The sequence below is a fragment of the Polyodon spathula genome, chromosome 36, assembly GCF_017654505.1.
Source record: "Polyodon spathula isolate WHYD16114869_AA chromosome 36, ASM1765450v1, whole genome shotgun sequence".
NCBI lineage: Eukaryota > Metazoa > Chordata > Actinopteri > Acipenseriformes > Polyodontidae > Polyodon > Polyodon spathula.
In genome coordinates this window covers 5,819,217-5,836,005 of record NC_054569.1, presented here as the reverse complement: position 1 = coordinate 5,836,005, position 16,789 = coordinate 5,819,217, and the positions used below count along the sequence as shown (strand labels likewise).

Here is a 16,789-nt window from a genome sequence, read left to right as displayed (position 1 = left end):
TATGCGACTGACTGGAATGTACCTTAACATGTGTTAACTGTTTGTAGAGTGTCTCACTAATGAAACAGCGCTTATAAAATGTATTGTTGTAAATAAGTGGGGGTTTGAATCGTGTAGTGGCATATTATTGTCTAGTGATTTTATTTTAGTTCACTCTCCCACCCCTGTAGTTGTGTGTGCCTTCATGTCCAGTTACTTTTGTATGTTTCCACCGGTCAGATCACTAACAAGCCTGGTGTCTGTGATTTATTGCCGTCGGGGATTGCTGAGACTGTCTGCTGTGCGAAAGGAGACCCGTGAATGGGGACAGACAACCGGGTTGAAGACCGTGAGACGTTACACCTGCTGCCCCAGTACTGTTAGTAATCTCCTAGATTTCAAACCAATCCCATAATCCAGTAGGGATGGGTCGATCAGATACGGCAATAACATTCAGGCTGTTCCGAAGAAATAAATAAATAAACAGTAAACTATTTTATCAGAATAAAAGAACAAAAACAAGTGTGTTACGACATGTTTTCAGCTGACACAGAATGTTCTGATAAATTCTCTGGTGTGAAATACATCTGAGTGAAACTCAAAAATGGAAGTGAAATTGTCTTAAATGTTGAGTAATTTGTATCCGGCGCATTAGAGATAGCAAAACAGGGTGTGACTTTGTGCAGAAATGGCAGCAAACACTCCTTGTCTGGAAGAAGAGCTCTCCTGTGCTGTGTGCTGTGAGATTTTCACGGATCCTGTAACTCTTCATTGTAACCATAGCTTCTGTAAAGCATGTCTGGATCAGTGCTGGAAAGAGAAGGAAGCTCGGGAGTGTCCGGTGTGCAGGAGAAGATCTTCAATTGAGAGGCTTGCTGTGGATTTCAGGCTCAGGAACATTGTGGAGTCCTTCTTAAAAGAACACAGTCACAAACCTGCAGCTCCTCCTGGAATACTCTGCAGTCTGCATGATGAGAAACTGAAGCTGTTCTGTGTGGATGATGAAGAGCCCGTCTGTCTTGTTTGTCAAACTTCAGAGAAACATGAGAATCACAAATTCTGCCCAGTCCAGGAAGGTGCTCAGGATTATAAGGTAAAAGTCACTATTTGTATCTTTAAACACCAGCTAAGCCTTGTGGTTGATTCAACTGGGGGGCAGTGAGTGTGCTTTACAGTGGAACTTTAATATAGGTTAAAAGGTTGTGAAAACAGAGGGTCTACAGTTAAGTATTGTTAGTCTTTTTTTTTTTGTTTATTCACATGTGTTGAAATATTACCTGTAAGTACTATATCAATTATTCAATACAGACCACTCGTTTCTATCAAGTTCATCAGGTTTAAATATTATTTAGTGCAAATTATTTACAAAAGCACCTCATCAGACCTGTTAAGCATCAGATGCACAGTATAATTCAGACACACAATCTAATTCTCAGACACTACATTCTTCTTCCTCATTTCAGGGAAAACTCAAGCCTGCACCGAAGCCCTTGCAGGACAAGCTTGAACATGTTAATAAAGTTAAAGAAGAATGTGATAACACAGCAGAGCACATCACGGTAAACTAGATTACTGATTAAAAAAAATACAAAACATCCATTTTCACTGGACGCCCAGCCCAATTCTAAAGTGTTCTTCTTTGTCTTGTTCTAGAAACAAGCCCAGCAAACAGAGAGGCAGATAAAGGAGGAGTTTGAGAAACTTCACCGGTTTCTACGAGATGAAGAAAAGGCCAGGACAGCTGCACTGAGGGGGGAAGAGGAACACAAGGGAAGAATCATGAAAGAGAAGATTGAAAAACTTACAAGAGAAATCTCATCCCTTTCAGACACAATTACAGTGATAGAAAGGGAGATGGAAGCTGAAGACATCTTACGCCTGCAGGTATTGATCACGTAACTTAACTTGCTCTCAGTTTTTCAAACTTGTATGACGAGGTTGTATCTACTGTTCGTATGTGATCATTTAAAGCAGTTTTATTACATTCCTTATTGTGGAATATATAGTCAACGCTGATTAATATGAACTTCGAGGGATAATAAAACATTGTATCTGATCGGTATTTCTAATTATCAGGAGTAAAAGCCAAGGGGATTTTGTTAGTTTTTATTGACGTTACAGTAACACCAAATTCAGTTTTCAGCTCAAGTACAATGAAAAGTATTATTAAAACAAAAAACAAAATTTGAAGTGACAGGAAGAGCTGACAAAGTTGAAAAAGATGGGAAATTGTCAGTTAAAACTGCCACTTAGCTCTTCCCTCACCCGTGTTCTGACCAGGCTCTCCAGCACACACTGCTGAACTGGTACAGTAGGTGAGTTCACCACCACTGGGCAGGGCAGCGGGTTGCTGAGGATTCAAACGTCCTCTGAAACAGCCTATATGCCTCAGAACAGTGATCTTTAACCTGTGGGTGGTGAGGCATGCTCAGGTAGGTCACCACAATTTGGCTGTTAAGAAGATTATATTTAACAATTATTATTACCATATAATTCTAACATTTCTTGGCAACCCCAGACTTGTGCAATAATCCTTGTTGCCCTGAGCCAAAGCACTGTAGTTCATGTTCCAATCAGTCTGCTGCACAGTCTTCAGGTCACATTCAAAAGAAAACAGACTTCTAAAGTAACATTTTCTCATTAGTCAAAGTTAAAGCAGGACACATTTCATTTTTCCATTTGCTGGAGGGTCTTTGGGTTATAAAGGTTGAACCACTGCCTTAGAAGAGTGGACCTCAGTCCTGGTCCTGGGGGACTCCCCTGTGTCTGCTGTCACTTTGTTCAACTCAATTTCTTTATTTAATACTCAATTAAACTATCCGTTTGTCTAATGAAAGTGGTGCCGGACCCTTTCTACCACAACTTGGTGTCAGAGTGGGACAGCACCTCCTAGTGGACCAGAAGGGAACTGCAGTTGAAAATGTTCCTAACAGGCACACCAGCTCCTCTAAAGATCTCCTGAGAGTTCTGGTTTGAATGTATTCAGTCCAGTTCTTTTTCTGCTTTATTTCAGACCTACAAAAGCACAAAGAGCAGGTATGTAAGCATCTGGCCTGTGTTCCTGTTTTGTATTGTATTGAATGCAAGCACAGAGCAGCACTACCTCCTGGATATTATTGCAGAGCCGAGTGCACACTGCAGGATCCACAGTGTGTTTCAGGAGCGCTGATAGATGCAGCCGAGCACCTGGGCTCTCTGAAGTACAAAGTGTGGGAGAAGATGCTGGGGATTGTTCAGTACAGTGAGTACTGTGGGGAGCATCACAGAGGAGGGGAGGAGGAGGGGGCATACATAGAAGCACAATTGACAATGTGTGTATGAGCAAGATACAGTTATCTAGAGTTAATAATAATGCACAATGAAATGTACCTGTAGCAGTACAGTTATATCCATCAAAGAGATCATCTTGAAGCTGAACAACCCTTGCAAGGTCTTATCTTAAAACACACTATAACTGAAAACTAAATACACCTTTTTATTTAATAAAAGTTGAAAAATTAAAGATTTATAAATGTTAAAACTTTAAGATGTCATCACATCTGCTGTTTTTCATTGGTGTGGCCATCTTTTATTTTCAACCAGTCAGAAATGTTTTTATTCAAACTTTGCAGCTCTTGTGACATCATACTTTCATTTGATGTCCATTGATTTTAACAGGGGTTATGCTAAAAACAGTATATTTCTGTCATAAAGAAAATGTATATATATGTTTTATAGTTCTATGGTGGTTGGGTATATTATAGACATAAATTACATTAAAAAAAATCTAAATGCCACAGTGCGCACTTTTGGGTGCAACAATAAAATGTTAAGGTCAAAAAATCACTGAATGTTTAGTTTCGCTGGTTTCCTCTCCCCACCTGTTTCTAAAGCAGTGGCTGTATATTATAGGAGGAAGGAGTTCTGTCCCTGCTGTTTCTAAAGCGGTGGCTGTATATTATAGGAGGAAGGAGTTCTGTCCCTGCTGTTTCTAAAGCGGTGGCTGTATATTATAGGAGGAAGGAGTTCTGTCCCTGCTGTTTCTAAAGCGGTGGCTGTATATTATAGGAGGAAGGAGTTCTGTCCCTGCTGTTTCTAAAGCAGTGGCTGTATATTATAGGAGGAAGGAGTTCTGTCCCTGCTGTTTCTAAAGCAGTGGCTGTATATTATAGGAGGAAGGAGTTCTGTCCCTGCTGTTTCTAAAGCGGTGGCTGTATATTATAGGAGGAAGGAGTTCTGTCCCTGCTGTTTCTAAAGCGGTGGCTGTATATTATAGGAGGAAGGAGTTCTGTCCCTGCTGTTTCTAAAGCAGTGGCTGTATATTATAGGAGGAAGGAGTTCTGTCCCTGCTGTTTCTAAAGCGGTGGCTGTATATTATAGGAGGAAGGAGTTCTGTCCCTGCTGTTTCTAAAGCGGTGGCTGTATATTGGTTCTGTATATATTATAGGAGGAAGGAGTTCTGTCCCTGCTGTTTCTAAAGCGGTGGCTGTATATTATAGGAGGAAGGAGTTCTGTCCCTGCTGTTTCTAAAGCGGTGGCTGTATATTATAGGAGGAAGGAGTTCTGTCCCTGCTGTTTCTAAAGCGGTGGCTGTATATTATAGGAGGAAGGAGTTCTGACCCTGCTGTTTCTAAAGCGGTGGCTGTATATTATAGGAGGAAGGAGTTCTGTCCCTGCTGTGCTGTTTCTAAAGCGGTGGCTGTATATTATAGGAGGAAGGAGTTCTGTCCCTGCTGTTTCTAAAGCGGTGGCTGTATATTATAGGAGGAAGGAGTTCATTTTCTGTTTCTAAAGCGGTGGCTATCTGTCTCCTGCTGTTTCTAAACTTCCTGGCTGTAGCGGTGGCTGTATATTATAGGAGGAAGGAGTTCTGTCCCTGCTGTTTCTAAAGCGGTGGCTGTATATTATAGGAGGAAGGAGTTCTGTCCCTGCTGTTTCTAAAGCGGTGGCTGTATATTATAGGAGGAAGGAGTTCTGGAGTTCTGACCCTGCTGTTTCTAAAGCGGTGGCTGTATATTATAGGAGGAAGGAGTTCTGTCCCTGCTGTTTCTAAAGCGGTGGCTGTATATTATAGGAGGAAGGAGTTCTGTCCCTGCTGTTTCTAAAGCGGTGGCTGTATATTATAGGAGGAAGGAGTTCTGTCCCTGCTGTTTCTAAAGCGGTGGCTGTATATTATAGGAGGAAGGAGTTCTGTCCCTGCTGTTTCTAAAGCGGTGGCTGTATATTATAGGAGGAAGGAGTTCTGTCCCTGCTGTTTCTAAAGCGGTGGCTGTATATTATAGGAGGAAGGAGTTCTGTCCCTGCTGTTTCTAAAGCAGTGGCTGTATATTATAGGAGGAAGGAGTTCTGTCCCTGCTGTTTCTAAAGCGGTGGCTGTATATTATAGGAGGAAGGAGTTCTGTCCCTGCTGTTTCTAAAGCGGTGGCTGTATATTATAGGAGGAAGGAGTTCTGTCCCTGCTGTTTCTAAAGCAGTCTGTATATTATAGGAGGAAGGAGTTCTGTCCCTGCTGTTTCTAAAGCGGTGGCTGTATATTATAGGAGGAAGGAGTTCTGTTGCTGTTTCTAAAGCAGTGGCTGTATATTATAGGAGGAAGGAGTTCTGTCCCTGCTGTTTCTAAAGCGGTGGCTGTATATTATAGGAGGAAGGAGTTCTGTCCCTGCTGTTTCTAAAGCGGTGGCTGTATATTATAGGAGGAAGGAGTTCTGTCCCTGCTGTTTCTAAAGCGGTGGCTGTATATTATAGGAGGAAGGAGTTCTGTCCCTGCTGTTTCTAAAGCGGTGGCTGTATATTATAGGAGGAAGGAGTTCTGTCCCTGCTGTTTCTAAAGCGGTGGCTGTATATTATAGGAGGAAGGAGTTCTGTCCCTGCTGTTTCTAAAGCGGTGGCTGTATATTATAGGAGGAAGGAGTTCTGTCCCTGCTGTTTCTAAACCGGTGGCTGTATATTATAGGAGGAAGGAGTTCTGTCCCTGCTGTTTCTAAAGCAGTGGCTGTATATTATAGGAGGAAGGAGTTCTGTCCCTGCTGTTTCTAAAGCAGTGGCTGTATATTATAGGAGGAAGGAGTTCTGTCCCTGCTGTTTCTAAAGCGGTGGCTGTATATTATAGGAGGAAGGAGTTCTGTCCCTGCTGTTTCTAAAGCGGTGGCTGTATATTATAGGAGGAAGGAGTTCTGTCCCTGCTGTTTCTAAAGCGGTGGCTGTATATTATAGGAGGAAGGAGTTCTGTCCCTGCTGTTTCTAAAGCGGTGGCTGTATATTATAGGAGGAAGGAGTTCTGTCCCTGCTGTTTCTAAAGCGGTGGCTGTATATTATAGGAGGAAGGAGTTCTGTCCCTGCTGTTTCTAAAGCGGTGGCTGTATATTATAGGAGGAAGGAGTTCTGTCCCTGCTGTTTCTAAAGCGGTGGCTGTATATTATAGGAGGAAGGAGTTCTGTCCCTGCTGTTTCTAAAGCGGTGGCTGTATATTATAGGAGGAAGGAGTTCTGTCCCTGCTGTTCTGTATATTATAGGAGGAAGGAGTTCTGTCCCTGCTGTTTCTAAAGCGGTGGCTGTATATTATAGGAGGAAGGAGTTCTGTCCCTGCTGTTTCTAAAGCGGTGGCTGTATATTATAGGAGGAAGGAGTTCTGTCCCTGCTGTTTCTAAAGCGGTGGCTGTATATTATAGGAGGAAGGAGTTCTGTCCCTGCTGTTTCTAAAGCGGTGGCTGTATATTATAGGAGGAAGGAGTTCTGACCCTGCTGTTTCTAAAGCGGTGGCTGTATATTATAGGAGGAAGGAGTTCTGTCCCTGCTGTTTCTAAAGCGGTGGCTGTATATTATAGGAGGAAGGAGTTCTGTCCCTGCTGTTTCTAAAGCGGTGGCTGTATATTATAGGAGGAAGGAGTTCTGTCCCTGCTGTTTCTAAAGCGGTGGCTGTATATTATAGGAGGAAGGAGTTCTGTCCCTGCTGTTTCTAAAGCGGTGGCTGTATATTATAGGAGGAAGGAGTTCTGTCCCTGCTGTTTCTAAAGCGGTGGCTGTATATTATAGGAGGAAGGAGTTCTGTCCCTGCTGTTTCTAAAGCGGTGGCTGTATATTATAGGAGGAAGGAGTTCTGTCCCTGCTGTTTCTAAAGCGGTGGCTGTATATTATAGGAGGAAGGAGTTCTGTCCCTGCTGTTTCTAAAGCGGTGGCTGTATATTATAGGAGGAAGGAGTTCTGTCCCTGCTGTTTCTAAAGCGGTGGCTGTATATTATAGGAGGAAGGAGTTCTGTCCCTGCTGTTTCTAAAGCGGTGGCTGTATATTATAGGAGGAAGGAGTTCTGTCCCTGCTGTTTCTAAAGCGGTGGCTGTATATTATAGGAGGAAGGAGTTCTGTCCCTGCTGTTTCTAAAGCAGTGGCTGTATATTATAGGAGGAAGGAGTTCTGACCCTGCTGTTTCTAGACTGTGTGCAGCACATTTCCAGCCAACTTGTTTTAATGAGAAAATATTCTATAAATATGCTAGTCAAAGGGGACTAAAAGGATTTAAAGAAGATGTTGCCAGTCTAGATATGCTTCAGCTTAAACACGCAGTGCACTTCCAATATTCACTGTATTGGCACCGAGCCTCACGTTAGACCAGCTGATAGTAAACATCACCAGCAACAGGGCTTCTTGTTTGCTGCATATTGTTTTTGACCACTTGCCGCTATCTCTGGTTACGTCTGTTTAAGTCCATTTATGTTAGAATTTCTATTACTATAAGAACCATTTCCTTTAACAGATAAGAAAACCTTTGCAATGACAAGGAAAAAAATGCACTTTAAAAAAAAAACTTCCCATTAGCCAGTGGTGCAGTTTTTTAGTGCTGGGATGAACATGGCATTTTTCATGCTCGGATATCTGGCCAAGATTTAAATATTTGTTCGAATATTCGTTGGTTAGCAAACAGTAGCTAAACAAACATTTCTGAGAGAAGAAAAAATGGACATGCCATAGACTCTACACTTGTATTGGACTCTGCACTTGCCATAGACCAGTGTTCTTCATTGCAAGGCCCGCGGGCCACTGGTGGCCCCTGGTGGACTTCAGTGCAGGCCCCTGACGTGAGGCCCCTGACAATACACAAATGTGAAAAAGCGGTGTGGCGGCCCTCACACTGATGTCTTATCAGTGACAGTGGCCCCCCTCTGAAAACACCGTGTAACAATTTTTTTTTTTTTTGGTTCCTAGGTAGTAAGTGTTATTTCCTAATTGCTTATGCCTCAAAAGTATAGAAAATGGCTATTATTCCCCACAAACTTTGCTTTTGTGACCAGGACAGTGATATTTTGAAATTTACCTATTTTCCAGAACAGTCCAGATAGATTCAGTGCTGAGTAAACTTGGAGTAACTTCTAGAACTTTCTAGAACTTTCCAGTAATATAAATAGTAGTATAAATACAGGGGCCTTAAGCGCACCAGTTCAGTTTAGTTCCAGCTGCCTAAGTGGATACATATCTGCATTTTTCTGAGATGGCATCAAGAGGCTGCAAGCATCCGGCAGACGCATTTTGCTATGTCTGCGACCAATTTATCAAGACAAGAGCGAAAAAGTACTCAGTGGAAGCATCTGCTAAGATGTGTGAGGCCTACAAGGCATATTTCGGCATGCCTGTCAGGGATCAAGACAAACCCTGGGCACCTCATTTCACCTGCGAGCACTGCAAAAAAACTCTGGAAGGTAAGATGGACAATTGTTGCTCGGAATTTTATGTTATAAAATTTGTTAAAATTTTTAAAATTGTAAAAGTTTTTAATTTTAAAATGTTTTACAATTTTCAATGTTATTGAAAAAATATATCATATATGAAAAATGTTGTGAGAATCTCTTACACGTTAGTCATGGGTGAAATAAATGTATTTTTGTAGGATGGTACAGAGGGGAAAAGAGAGCCATGAAGTTCGCTATCCCAAGAATTTGGCGGGAACCCACTGACCACTCAAGCAACTGCTACTTCTGCATGGTGGACCCTTCCAAACGTCGGACTGGCAAGAATGCACCTGCTATCACGTATCCGGACCTTCCTTCATCCATCGCCCCGGTGCCACACTGCCATGAGCTCCCCGTACCCACTCCTCCGGAGAGAGAGCAGCCGTCTTTAGAAGAGAGCAGCAAGTCAGAGAGCGAGGAAGACGTTATAGTTCCAGATGACAATTTCAGAGGTGGAGCTGAGGAGAGAAACCCATACTACCCTAACCAAAAAGACCTCAACGACTTGATTAGAGATCTTGGTCTCACCAAGTCCAATGCCGAGCTTTTGATGTCTAGGCTCAAGCAGTGGAACTTGTTGGATGAAAGTGTGCAAGTCGCAGATCAGAGGAAGCGTCACCAACCTTTTTCCAGCTTCTTCACCCATCAAGATGGGCTCTGCTTCTGCCACAGTGTGACCAGTCTGTTCGAGGCAATCGGAATCGCCTGTAACCAGAATGAGTGACGCCTCTTCATTGACAGCTCATCCAGGAGCCTCAAAGCCGTGCTGCTCCATAATGGTAACAAGTACCCGTCTCTTCCCCTGGCTCACTCAGTGCACCTCAAAGAGGATTACAACAGCATCAAGACCTTGCTGGATGCCTTGAAGTATGATGAGTACGGCTGGGAGGTCATAGGAGACTTCAAAATGGTGGCATTCCTGATGGGTCTCCAAGGTGGTTTTACCAAGTTTCCCTGCTATCATTGCCTTTGGGACAGCAGGGACACCAAGGCGCACTACCACAGGCGGGACTGGCCACAGCGGACCCAGTTCTCTGTGGGGAGGAACAACGTCAAGTGGGAACCACTGGTGGACCAGCGGAAGGTGCTGATGCCACCACTGCACATCAAATTGGGCCTTATGAAACAATTTGTCAGAGCTCTAGATAAGGAGTCGGCAGCCTTCAAATACCTTCAAGACTTCTTCCCTAAGCTGTCTGAGGCAAAGGTCAAAGCCGGTGTCTTCGTCGGACCACAGATAAAGAAGATCCTGGAGTGCAATGAATTCCCCAAGAAGCTCACTAGTAAGGAGAAAGCAGCTTGGAACAGCTTTGTCGCAGTGGTTCGGGGCTTCCTGGGCAATCACAAGGCCGAAAACTATGTGGAGCTGGTTGAGACTCTGGTGAAGAACTACGACACAATGGGCTGTAGGATGTCCCTCAAAGTCCATATCCTTGATGCTTATCTTGATAAATTCAAGGAGAACATGGGAGCGTACTCAGAGGAGCAAGGCGAGCGCTTCCACCAGGATATACTGGACTTTGAACGCCGCTACCAAGGACAGTATAACGAGAACATGATGGGAGACTACATTTGTTAAGTATCAAGTATCTGTGCATTAAAAAAAAAATACTGGTTGCTTATACTGTCAGTAATATTCTGTGAAAAATGGTACTGTAACTGAAATACAGCTAATTGTTTGTGCCAAGACTAAAGAAAAGTTTGGAAATTAGCAATAGGTTTGGGGGTGCTAAGCCCCGTTTAAAGTCTGTGACAAATCTGTGTGTTTGTTTTGTTTAGATTTGCTTTGACAAGCAATGGTCCACTGACTTCATCAGAATGCAAATACGACAGTCTCCATGAGCCCAACAATATCTTAATTTCATTTTAATAACTTGTTTAAAGTGTAATCTATCAATAGAGGTCAATACTGTATGTATGAAGGGTTGTCTTTTCCTTTAAGACATTGTTGGGGTTACATGGGCAAACACTGCTTTTATCATGCGTTTTAGGAAATATGTTTCCATGCATTTCTGTTTTAAGAAGAGAAACGGCACACACCAAAGCAAATGACCTGATTAATATTAATATACAGGAGGGGATATTTAAATATCCATGTTTGGTATGAAGAATGACTGATACATCGTGCTTTACAGCTTAATGTGTTTCCATGGGAATTATTTACATTGCAAATTCTCAGCTCAGCTCCTGCGTTAAGTTCACAGTTTCAGGAATAAACCTACAGGATACAGAGTTCTACTCAAATCATCCATTAGTATTAATATACTGCTCCTCCTCTCAGCCAATCAGGGCAGAGTTTTTAAACACTGTGAATTAATCTGGTTTTAACAGGCTAATTGGCTAACAGGGTATAATTGATGTTGAATAATATCTGTTGTATTATAATGCTAAGTGGAATACACCTACATAAATACTCCTGCCTCCTAATGTATTCAAATCTCTTATTTCCTCTCTCAGCTCCAGTGACTCTGGATCCCAATACAGCACACCCTACATTGATTGTGTCTGAGGATCTAACAGGGGTGCGAGACAGCTTTCAGGGAAAATCTGATGAGTGGCAGCAGCTTCCTGACAACACAGAGCGGTTCAATGAGCTTCCTTGTGTGCTGGGTTCTGAGGGATTCACTTCAGGGAAACACTACTGGGAAATCGATGTTGAAAAAAAATGGACTGTTTTCTGGGTGTGATGGAAGAGTCCAGCCAGAGGAAAGGGAATATCACTGCAAACCTAAGAGCAGGATACTGGGTTATAACCCTGCTGAAGGGGGATCAGTACTGGGCAAGGACCTCACCATGGACACAACTCACTGTGGAGAAGAAACCCCAGAAGATCAGAGTTCAGCTGGACTGTGACGGGGGGGAGGTGGCATTCTTTGACGCCAGTGATCTGACACCCATCTACACTTTTAAACAGAGGTTTACAGGGAGAATATTTCCAGTGTTCTGTCCTGGCTTTCCTATTTCTGTCCCCCTCAGAATCTGCCCTGTGAAGGCAGTTATAAAAGTGGACTAGCCCACTGTGTTCAGTATAAACAAAAGGGATGCCTAATAATAATAATAATAATAATAATAATGAAGCTGTGACCCTGCTGGCCGCTGCACACTGATGGGGGGGGGGGGGGGGGGGGGGGGGGCAGTTCCAGGTCAAGAGTTTCAGTAAAGATAATTTCCTCTGGGGTTAAAGGGTTGACCAGGTGTTTTGTAGTTTACTAAAGGTGCTGGGGGGTGTGTGTATATGGGTATGGATATGGGGGGGGGGTCATTGCTGTTATATATCAAGGAGAAATTAAGATTCTTTTAATCTAAACTTTTAAACTCAATGGAGTGAAGAAAATTATCATTTAAATTATTTGGTAAATATTCTGCAGGTGTGAATGGAGTTCATTTACAGCACACTAACAAAGAGCATTAATACCATTCATAACTAGCTTACTAACATGTAAACAGAAATGAGTTTAATGTTTTGTTGGATTTTTTTAAACAGCATTGTGTTTATCATTTCCAGGTTAAACAAGTTCATCACATGAGTGAAAAGGGTTTCGATTTTAAGTGAATGTTAAAGAAAACAGCACTTAATATATTACCAATTGTTAAATAATATATTTTGGTTACTTATTACTACATTGATACACTTTACACAGTGATTAATAAAGCTGTGCATATGTTCACGTCAATTTTTCAAACTATGACTAGAAAACAGATAAAATCAATCTATGTATGGAAACCTGTGTTGTTTTACTGTCTGAAATTAGAGACAGAAGTTTCTATTGTCTTGTATTAAGAACATAAGAACATAAGAAAGTTTACAAACGAGAGGAGGCCATTCGGCCCATCTTGCTCGTTTGGTTGTTAGTAGCTTATTGATCCCAAAATCTCATCAAGCAGCTTCTTGAAGGATCCCAGGGTGTCAGCTTCAACTTCCAGACCCCACAATTCTCTGTGTAAAAAAGTGTCTCCTATTTTCTGTTCTGAATGCCCCTTTTTCTAAACTCCATTTGTGACCCCTGGTCCTTGTTTCTTTTTTCAGGCTGAAAAAGTCCCTTGCGTCGACACTGTCAATACCTTTTAGAATTTTGAATGCTTGAATTAGGTCGCCACGTAGTCTTCTTTGTTCAAGACTGAACAGATTCAATTCTTTTAGCCTGTCTGCATATGACATGCCTTTTAAGCCCGGAATAATTCTGGTCGCTCTTCTTTGCACTCTTTCTAGAGCAGCAATATCTTTTTTATAGCGAGGTGACCAGAACTGCACACAATATTCAAGATGAGGTCTTACAAGTGCATTGTACAGTTTTAACATTACTTCCCTTGATTTAAATTCAACACTTTTCACAATGTATCCGAGTATCTTGTTAGCCTTTTTTATAGCTTCCCCACATTGCCTAGATGAAGACATTTCTGAGTCAACAAAAACTCCTAGGTCTTTTTCATAGATTCCTTCTCCAATTTCAATATCTCCCATATGATATTTATAATGTACATTTTTATTTCCTGCGTGCAGTACCTTACACTTTTCTCTATTAAATGTCATTTGCCATGTGTCTGCCCAGTTCTGAATCTTGTCTAGATCATTTTGAATGACCTTTGCTGCTGCAACAGTGTTTGCCACTCCTCCTACTTTTGTGTCGTCTGCAAATTTAACAAGTTTGCTTACTATACCAGAATCTAAATCATTAATGTAGATTAGGAATAGCAGAGGACCTAATACTGATCCCTGTGGTACACCGCTGGTTACCACACTCCATTCTGAGGTTTTTCCTCTAATCAGTACTTTCTGTTTTCTACAAGTTAACCACTCCCTAATCCATGTACATGTGTTTCCCTGAATCCCAACTGCGTTCAGTTTGAGAATTAATCTTTTGTGCGGGACTTTGTCAAAAGCTTTCTGGAAATCTAAATAAACCATGTCATATGCTTTGCAATTATCCATTATCGATGTTGCATCCTCAAAAAAATCAAGCAAGTTAGTTAGACACGATCTCCCTTTCCTAAAACCATGTTGACTGTCTCCCAGTACCCTGTTACCATATAGGTAATTTTCCATTTTGGATCTTATTATAGTTTCCATAAGTTTGCATATAATAGAAGTCAGGCTTACTGGTCTGTAGTTACCTGGTTCAGTTTTGTTTCCCTTTTTGTGGATCGGTATTACGTTTGCAATTTTCCAGTCTGTCGGTACCACCCCTGTGTCAAGAGACTGCTGCATGATCTTGGTTAGCGGTTTGTAAATTACTTCTTTCATTTCTTTGAGTACTACTGGGAGGATCTCATCCGGCCCAGGGGATTTGTTTATTTTAAGAGCTCCTAGTCCCTTTAACACTTCTGCCTCAGTTATGCTAAAGTTATTTAAAACTGGATAGGAACTGGATGACATGTGGGGCATGTTGTCAGTATCTTCCTTTGTAAAAACTTGTGAAAAGTAATCATTTAACATATTTGCTATTTTTTTTTCTTCCTCTACGATTTTGCCATTTGTATCTCTTAAACATTTAATCTCCTCTTTGAATGTTCGCTTGCTGTTGTAATATTGGAAAAACATTTTGGAATTGGTTTTAGCTCCCTTAGCAATGTTCATTTCTATTTCTCTCTTGGCCTTTCTAACTTCCTTTTTGACTTGCATTTGCAGTTCTGTGTACTCTTTCTGTGTACTTTCTTTTTGGTCCTTTTTAATGCTCTGTAAAGTGCCTTTTTTCGCTGAATATTTTTTTTAATTGATCTATTAAACCATTTTGGCAATTTAGTTTTACATTTAGATTACCTACTTTAGGATATCTCATGGCCTCTATACCTATGATAAAAAAGTCTTCTTGACAAACCTGTTTGATCCAGACACATCTATCTCTTACCCAATAATATTTTTGTTTGAGAATATAGAATCAACTAGAAAAACATAGCACTTGACAATGAAACAGGTAATTTTGTATTTAAAAATGCAGCTGATATGAATACACATTTATTTGAATCTTCATGTCTATATATGTACACAAGGGGGGAGTGTTTACTGATAAATCAGAGTGATGGTTTATTACTATGGGTTCTGATTTTTGGGTGTTTTTTTTTTTGGTTGTTTTTTTTTTTTTAATTCAGGTGAATGATTTTTAAAAATCAAGTAGAATTTATAACATAATAAAGAAAGAATGAATATTTGGGTAGAAATCATGTAAAAATGTGCTTATGGTCAATGGTGCCAGTTCTTTCTGTATGCATTGCATTTGATCACAAATAACTGCAGTTCCACATGGAGCCCTGCAGACTCGAAAGTTAAATCATCATGTAATCTATTCATTTTCAGCTTGCAGACCCTATACTTGCTTTACACATCAACACGTATGAAAATACTGTAGCCGTGTCTGCGAGAGTCCCTGGAATTTGCACCAAAATGGAATTGAAAGAATGTAAGGTTTGGTGCTGTATGTCAAATTGTTGGAAGCAGCAAAATCCGTACAACATTCTAAAACATTGTTTCACATTTAAGTGAAACCTTTGAACAAATGAAGGACATATAAAGCAGCTTATGCAGAAAACACAATCAAGGTGAGGGGGGAGGGGGGCTAATACATGTTTATTGTCATTTGCCTCGGTTGTGATCAGTTCTAGTACCTCTTTGTCCAACCACAACACCCTCATTCCCGATTCTGCAATTGTCAACCCTATTATCTGGTGGGGGCGAGTTCGCTCTTTCATGGAGCCATGGTTAAAGGATGGTAATGATGTGGCATCACATCACAATGTGTGCTGCTAGAACTGCATCACTTGCCAGTGTTTAATTTAAACTGGTATTATGCCTGGCCAGGTAAATATTTCATTATGTTCTTATATCCTGTGATAAAGTTTAAACCATGTTTGTTTTCAGTCTGTAATGAACATACGTTAATGCAGGCTAGAGTCTTAGTGGTGCATGTCCCTTTAAGATTATAATTAGGCATAAAGCCTGAGGAGAGGGGGCGTTTTGTTTAAAAAATGGAAGCGCCAAGGATAGAGGGGAGGGGAGAGCTAGTACTGAGGTTTTGTTTCCCTTCGGTGAGTTTATTATTTCATAGTTCTTTTCTTTATTGCTCACCTTCCTTTCCTGGGCTGGGGTGAGGTCTTCCTTTCCTGGGCTGGGGTGAGGGCTTCCTTTCCTGGGCTGGGGTGAGGGCTTCCTTTCCTGGGCTGGGTTGAGGTCTTCCTTTCCTGGGCTGGGGTGAGGTCTTCCTTTCCTGGGCTGGGGTGAGGTCTTCCTTTCCTGGGCTGGGGTGAGGTCTTCCTTTCCTGGGCTGGGGTGAGGTCTTCCTTTCCTGGGCTGGGGTGAGGTCTTCCTTTCCTGGGCTGGGGTGAGGTCTTCCTTTCCTGGGCTGGGGTGAGGTCTTCCTTTCCTGGGCTGGGGTGAGGTCTTCCTTTCCTGGGCTGGGGTGAGGTCTTCCTTTCCTGGGCTGGGGTGAGGGCTTCCTTTCCTGGCCTGGGGTGAGTTTTTCCATTTCCTTACAACCTTGCTGGGTGGATTACAATTATTATTATTTTTTTTTGTTGTTGTTGTTTTTTGGATGCGTATATATATTTTTCTCCTTGGTTAACTGATGAACGATTGGTTTGGGACTTTTGCTTTTTGCAAAGAGGATTTTTTTAACTGTGATTTTCTATTCTTATGTTCCCGGTCTTTTGATTGATTGTTTGTTGTATGGAGTTTTCACTCCGCTATCCCCTGATTTAGCCACTGATACACTATACAGATGCTATATTGAGCTAAATGTGTGCCGAGGATATTAAGCGTTCTATAACTAACGTTGAGTATTAATAAATATTTCCTACCATTTTTTTTGCACAGCAATGTGAACCCTGAATTTGTTTTTTCGCTGTCATACAGACCTGCTGTACCGAATAGGGTTAGTTTTTGGTGCAGTAACCTGTTCTTATTCTGGGAACTCTAAATGGTTGGCTGAGGGTGTAGATCTGTTTGTTACAGTGATCCAGGTGGAAGTAGCATTGTGTAGCACAGTAAAACAACGTCAGTGAGCTTTGGATTTTGTATTGTGTATTTTTTGTATTGTATAGGGAAGCGAGACCTGAATAAGAGTAAGAAAAAGGAAAATAGTGTTCTTGCCTTGTGATGGAGAGGAAATCAAAGCATTTTTAA

At 41.5% G+C, this 16,789-nt stretch overlaps 1 pseudogene; it reads left to right on the top strand.

The window, feature by feature from the left end:
• The first annotated feature begins 6 nt into the window (after positions 1 to 6).
• On the top strand, positions 7 to 12,400 carry LOC121304071 (annotated as a pseudogene).
• Positions 12,401 to 16,789: the final 4,389 nt, after the last annotated feature.